The sequence below is a fragment of the Engraulis encrasicolus genome, unplaced genomic scaffold, assembly GCF_034702125.1.
Source record: "Engraulis encrasicolus isolate BLACKSEA-1 unplaced genomic scaffold, IST_EnEncr_1.0 scaffold_361_np1212, whole genome shotgun sequence".
NCBI lineage: Eukaryota > Metazoa > Chordata > Actinopteri > Clupeiformes > Engraulidae > Engraulis > Engraulis encrasicolus.
The window spans coordinates 25,022-32,500 of record NW_026945656.1 but is presented as its reverse complement, the minus strand read 5'-3'; positions in this window follow the sequence as shown (position 1 = coordinate 32,500).

The following is a 7,479-nucleotide window of genomic DNA, read 5'->3' as shown; positions in this document are numbered from 1 at the left end:
AGGCACTGCAAATCCATGTCGCTTGCTTTGTTAGACCCGTGTATACATTTCAATGCTGTCTTATTTTTTGGTGAAATGTCAAGATAATGTTACAAATATTAATATCCTAGTCATAAAAATAAGGATGGCTATTAGAAATAGCCCCTGCAGACTGAAGCTTTTGCAGTGGTGGCGCCAACTGAAAAATGAGATCATGCTGGGGAAAATATAGCCTATCCACGCGTAAAATAAACAATGCGCAACGTTTAGGCCTACGCCTTAATATTTGAATCTATACAAGGTCAGATTAAGAGTAGTCTACAGTGTGGAGTCAATGGCCAGTCTGTTGTGCTACAAGTGTCAGATTTTAGATGGGCTTTTGGTGTGAATACCCCCCTTGGTACAAAAGGATCTCGGTAATCTCGGTTAAAACCATGGAGGTCCTGTTTTCGATCGTTTGCGTTTCTTCCAACACACCACCGTGTTTTAGCCTAGGCCTACATGCTTTCTGTGAGACATTTGCCAAGTTGGAATGGCGCAGCGAAAAGTTGCCTACAAAAAACAGCAGGCGCTGACAGCGTCTATATCGGTCCCATTGCCACTGAAGACACAAAGGCTGTGCGCGCCCCCTGATAAATGTGATGGCTTTGTGATCAAACCATCTCACTCGCTGCACAACTTTGATTAATCTTACATTTAGTGGGTGGAATTTAATGAATTTGACCCGCATTTGGCACCCCCTTTCCCCTGTCTAATTGAACATCCCCGCTGGCCGTTATAATTGCTATTGCGCATGCATAGCCATTTTGCCATTACGATATTATCATTGCTTCTTTGGTTAGCAGCCCAATTGATAATTTCACCATTCACGTTTTATTCATCAGATGTTCATGGACACTCCTTGAGTGGACAATGATGATTTGTTTGATGGGTAAATGTAGATGACGTCCGCGCCTTTGTCTTACTTTATAGTTTTCGCTCGGTGCATAATTCCAAACCAAAAATGCAATGTGAAGATAAAGGAGTCGTACAGGAGCTTGATGCTGTTTAGTGAAACTGTATTAAAAGCTGAAAATAAAGAGAAGCCAAAACAGAAAGTGGGATGCAAAGGTTTCGGGTCTAGCCCGTCAGTGTTCCCATGTTTGACGGATAGGCTGAACAGTCAGAGAACAACTCCCCGTGACCTGCGCTGACATGCATTGCATGTTGTTTTTAGTGAAATAAAGTGTCCTGGTAAGGATTTTTGTTTGCATAAAATTGAATGTTTTGTGTGCTGATGCTCACGCTAATAGGCTATATGCCTATGACTCCTGTGCATTTTCCAACAGCAAATCACCATGCATTATACGGTCGCTTTGGGCAATACTAACGCTGTCTATTCTGTTAGCCTACCATTGGCTCCTAGCTCCACGCTGACTATTCTACTCTGACTACACCCTGTCTAAATAATCGTAAGGCATAGGCTTAAACGTTGCACATTGTTTATTTTACGCGTATGCTATATCTTTTTTCCCCTGCCAGCATCCGCATTATCTCATTCCCCAGTTGGCACCACCACTGCAAAATAGGCTAGTGGTCCGTGAGTGGATTAGACTTTAAACATTATCCACATTTATAGTAGGCCTAGCCTACCGTAGCCTATTTGAGACATTCTCGTGACATTTCACAAAAAAGACAGACGCGTGTAGGCTACATTTCACGCCTCACCTAACAAAGCAAGCGACATGAATGTACAGTGCCTGTAGCTCGAGCGCGTCATTTCATTTGGTGAGAAAGTTTGAAACGCACCGTTATAACGGAAGCTTACAGAAGAATACCGGTCTATATTTGTAACATTATCTTGACATTTCACCAAAAAATAAGACGGCATTGAAATGTATAGGCTACACGGGTCTAACAAAGCAAGCGACATGGATTTGCAGTGCCTACAGCTCGAGCGCGTCAATTCAGTTCAGTGGTCCTTTGGCCAGAAAGTTTGAAGCACAACGGAAGTCTACAGAGGAATATCGGTAGGCCTACTGTCAAGTTCAGATACTGTTTTTTTTTCTAGAATCTGATTATTTTAATTCTGAGGGCGGGAATTGGTCCGTATACAAACGAAATTGCCGACCACTGATCTGCAGTAATCTGGCTATTCCAACCATAGATGTGTATAGACTCTATACACATCTATGATTCCATTCTATGGCTGCGCACTGCGTTCGGAGCGCGATTGTCCTCTGAGTTCGTCCTGACGACGGTTGTCAAGGGAGGTGCAAGGGGTCTATAGAGCTCTATATATTATAGGGTTTTTCAGATGCTGCTCGGCCCCAGATTGTCGTAGAGAGAGATCTGTTGATGCCTGACTCCACTATGCTTGGCTCAGTGTCCGGATCTCCATTTTTAACACACACACACGCGTGAGCACACACACACACACACACCTTATTTGTCAATTCCATTAATATATATATATATACTATTAACTGCATTCAATGATGTTTTGGACTTTAGCACACATTTATCTTTCCTATAATACAGAAAGTGAAGACATAACATTATTTTCCTCTGCAAAAATGAATATTTAATACCGGTTTTGGGCGTTTTCATGCCATCCTCATCTTCAGATGTCAGATTCATTCTTCATATTAGCATGTAAATAAACTAGTTTTTTTCCAAGATCATTGCAAATGTTGATTCATGGTAGTTATCACAGTATGACAAAAACGTCTATCGTGCTTTACATTATGCCTTCAATTGGCTATTCTGTGTGCGTCCCGTGTCAATATGTTAGCCATATCCCTGAAACGCGCACCACCGCGTCCGGTCTTTCGTGTTAACGCGATAACTTTTGAATGGATGGATGGATTTGTCCCAGATTTGGTGTGTGAATGCTCTAGGATAGGTTCATGAACTGTTTCGAGTTTGGAGGTCAACATTTTCAAGATGGCCTAATTCAATATGGCTGAAAAAAAATTTGGTCCATAACTTTTGAATGGTTGGACGGATTTGTACCAGATTTGGTGTGTGAATGCTCTAGGGTAGGTTCATGAACTGCTTTGAGTTTGGAGGTCAAGACTTTCAAAATGACGGAATTTTCATTCGGCCCATAACACCTGACTGGGTGGATTGATTTGCCCGGTAACACATTTTAATGGTTCACCATTTCAGTAAATCTACCACTTTAGGTACAGTGTAATAACCAGTGTAACAATATGCAATACCATGTAATACCACTTGCACACAAATACATGATGTAAGTACAACATTGGCACATGGTGTTACACTGGTATAACATGGTATTAAATATTGTTACACTGGTTTTTATTTCACTGGTATTAGTGAACCATTAAAACAGTGTTACCATTTGCCCCATTTTTTTGCTTCATTTTCACAGTAGTCGTTTGATTTTAGGTCTATGCACGTCATTGATCTATGTATAGATATTAAATATATTTCTGTTATATTATGTATTCATCATATGAGTGATTCTACGAATCGGCTACGCTTTTAAGTCCATGGATTTTATTTGCCAATTCCACTAACTATTAACTGCATCCAATGATGTTTTGGACATTAGCACACATTTATCTTTCATATAACACAGAAAGTGTAGACATGGCATTATTTCCCTCAGCAAGAATGAATATTTAATAAAGATTTTGGGCGTTTTCATGCAGTCCCGTTTTCCAAATGTCAGATTCAGTCTTCATATTAGCATGTAAAGAAACTTGTTTTGCCCAAGACGATTGCAAATGTTGATTCACAGTAATCATCACAATATGATAAAACTGTCAGAAAGACAGTTCCATTATACATGAAATTTGCCATTTTGTGTGTGTCCACGAAAACTGTGTTAACCGTGTCACGGTCTGAAACCCCCTCCATAAATCAGCAATGGTTTGGTCTTAGGCCATACGAATAACATCACGTGATGTCATAACCTCTTTGGCAGGATATGGGAAGACTGTTTGAAGTTTTGACCTCCATCCTCCCATAATTTAATCCATTCTTTTTCATGTTCTCATAGCGGGAAAATTGCCTGTCAACTGTGTTATCAACATATTCATAAGAATCTGAATTAGAAATCACATGTAGAAAAACACAGATAAAGCATACAAATACATGAATTGATTAAGTGGTGGAACTTCTGAGGTCCTCAGTTAGTACAACACCATAAAAATGGCTGAAATGTCAAGCCATGTTACCGTCAATGGTGTTACAATTAGCTATGACAGTCAGGGTTGCCAGATGAGGCTGATGATTTCCAGCCCAAAAAATGTTCAAAACCCGCCTACACTGTAAAACATTGCAGCCTCGTTTAGTTAAAACCACTTTCTAGGTTTCCTCAACACAATGAGCTCTATAAGTCCCTGATCTTTAACTTTACTGAGGAAGTTTTTCCTCTAATACAACTTACAAATGCCCATTGTGTTGATTATTTGATAGTTATGGCAGATTTGAAGTGTTGAATGAACTTAGGTTGGCAAGTCAGCAGTTGAAAAAAAGAAAGAGGGGGGAAGGCGGGAATATTAAACTCTGAGAAATCCATTGAGTTGAACTGCCATAGTTTGATTGAACTTGGTTTAGAAAGTCATGGGTTTGAATGAAAATAACCGGGAAACTGTGGAGGTGGGGCTAAGCAACATCAACCGCATGCACGAAATTGGAACTTTTGTTTGCTGAGTCAAATGAGCCACCCCTGAAGAAATAATAGCTTAATAACGCAGAGAAACTCGATTCTCATGCAAAAATAAGGAATCACAGCTGCACTGAACCGCGGAAGAAGACTGTAGGCAATGGAATCACGAGTGAAGGACCTCAACATCATCAACCGTCAAATGGATCTAGGAAACTCGTACTCTAGAGGAGGAAACTTCATGACAATTGAGCCACAGCCGCAGGCAGTCTTTCGCCGGTAAGTGTAAGTAGTTTTAATCGTCAGAATCAGTGATAATGTAACATGTGCCTCTCGGTTGAACTGAAGCTCAAAAGGATAGACTTTTTAAAAAATAACTCTGATGTGGTGGGCTCACTGTAGCCTAAAACACTGGTCATGTTCCTTGCAAAATATTACATGTTTAATGTAGTCTATTGGTGTAATCTCGTGTCGTGAACGAATTGGTAGTTGCTTATTGCAAATGGCAGGTTATCCACATTTCACGAGTTTGTCGTTCTAAATGGCCAATAGTCAGATTGCTATGCTAGTTCTTTGGTTGTGTCCGAACACTGCAGCGTTGCGAAAGGGGCCCCCCTCCTTTTTTACGCACCATTTTTACGCAGCATTAGAACTACTATTTAGAAAGTCACCCTATGGAATTTTGTTCAGACTACCCTAAAAGGAAATGTCTGTGTATAATCTCGGCTGTTTATTTTACTTCATTTTAATCGAAGTCAAACTCATGTAGGCTTACTGCTGAAGGACATTTCTGGTTGTACTTCAAAGGTGCAGTTAGCCATTGCGGCAACATGCCTCTTGAAGCGATGTTTTCATCGCAATGCTGCTGTATCACAATCGGTAGACGACATTAGTCAAGATGAAAATCATGTAAAAACGTAGTAGGCCTAATACAAGATAATTATTGTGTTTTAACTACAGGGTGCAAATGCATGCTTCTACCAACGGATGATGGGGTCTGACGATGGAGTTGACGGGAACATTCTCACAGAAGAGGAATTTGTGAGGATTGAACCACTCATTGAGGCCGTGGAGTGTGTTGTTTAATGAGTAATACAGGTAAATCTGTCTAATGACTATGACATGCAAATCATGGATTTTGTTACTTGAGCAATGTAATCCATACAGTTGTTTTTATGTCTCCATCTCATATATTATTCTTTTCTTTTCTGTTATTTATCTGCTTCAGCTAACTGCAGTGTTCCACAAGACTGTTACCAGACCTTCATGGGACCTTTCCGTTCTTTCTGGGTTGTCTTGAGGCTCTTCAGCGTTAGAGAGCAACTGAAAACAGGTTGGTAGCCTACTGTACTCTATAGACTGTATGGAATGTAATATGTATACAATATGTTCTATGCTGTGTTTTTCCATCACTATGTACAGATATTGTGATTCAAGGTAATACATACAATTCATTTACATTCACCTGTCTTTGCAGGACACAGACCCAAACCAGAGGACAACAACTCTACATTGACTCAGAGGAATCCTCCAGGACGACGTAAGACTTTATATTTACAAATACTGTCCTATACCCTTATGGATGTAACTGATGCACAGGCAACTGTGGTAGGGTATTTCTCTACCTATGCCAGGATTGACACCTCTGGTGAACATTCATGCTGTTATACTATTGACCAATAACACAGTTAATTGCCCATTTTCTGTGTGTGTGTGTGTGTGTGTGTGTGTGTGTGTGTGTGTGTGTGTGTGTGTGTGTGTGTGTGTGTGTGTGTGTGTGTGTGTGTGTGTGTGTGGTGTGTGTGTGTGTGTGTGTGTGTGTGTGTGTGTGTGTGTGTGTGTGTGTGTGTGTGTGTGTGTGTGAGTGTGAGAGAGAGATAGAGTATGTGTGAGAGAGAGCGTAATGGCAGTTTTACTCTTGTTTTACTCTAGTGCCTAGGTTTGGATTCAAGGTAATCATAATCTCTTACAACTACACTCATCTGTTTTTGCAGGACACAAACCAAAACCACTGCACAACTCTACATCAACTCCCACACTTTCCAGAGGATTCCTCCTGTATGCTGTAAGTCTTCATATTTACAAATGCTTTCCTATTTTTTTTTCATACATAGATAAAACTCCTGGATAAGCAAATTCAGTAGGTGAGGTAATCTGTGTTGCCAGAATTGACACCTCTGCTCTTTCAGGCCATTCTCTTCTCTAACAACAATTATAGTCCACCCATATACTGTGTGTGTGTGTGTGTGTGTGTGTGTGTGTGTGTGTGTGTGTGTGTGTGTTTGGGGGGGTGTAATGCATACACACTTTACATCGTTAAGTAGGTGTTTATTAAATATCATGTGACTGTTTAGTCACCATCTATTTTCAAACTGACATCCACTCTTATCCTGGCACTAATGGCAACGCACTATACCACATACAGGTCTATTTGTAATATTATTCATTCATTTGCAATGGTTGCATTCACATCCAAGGACTGTTGCCGGTCTCACAGTGTAAACCTTAGACATATTTTTGAGAATAGACAGAACTGTAAATTCATGTCTGTGCACATTTTCTTACACTTTGAAAAAAAGACAATGCAAACATACAGTACTTTGGTTTAAAGTGTTTCGGGATGTCCTATTTATCTGTGCGTGTGTGTGTGTGTGTGTGTGTGTGAGAGAGAGAGAGATAGAGAGAGAGAGCGAGAGAGCTGTTTCACACATAAGAAGTTATTTTTTCTTATTTTTATCTTTTCAGGTTCATGGTGAAGAGCAACTTGAGGCTGACAGGGATGCAAGTTGGACTGCTTATCAAAGACAAAGGCCAGCTACAAGTCTTCATCATCATTCATCACAAGGTCATCATTCATTTCAAAAGGGACATGCCAACTGGCT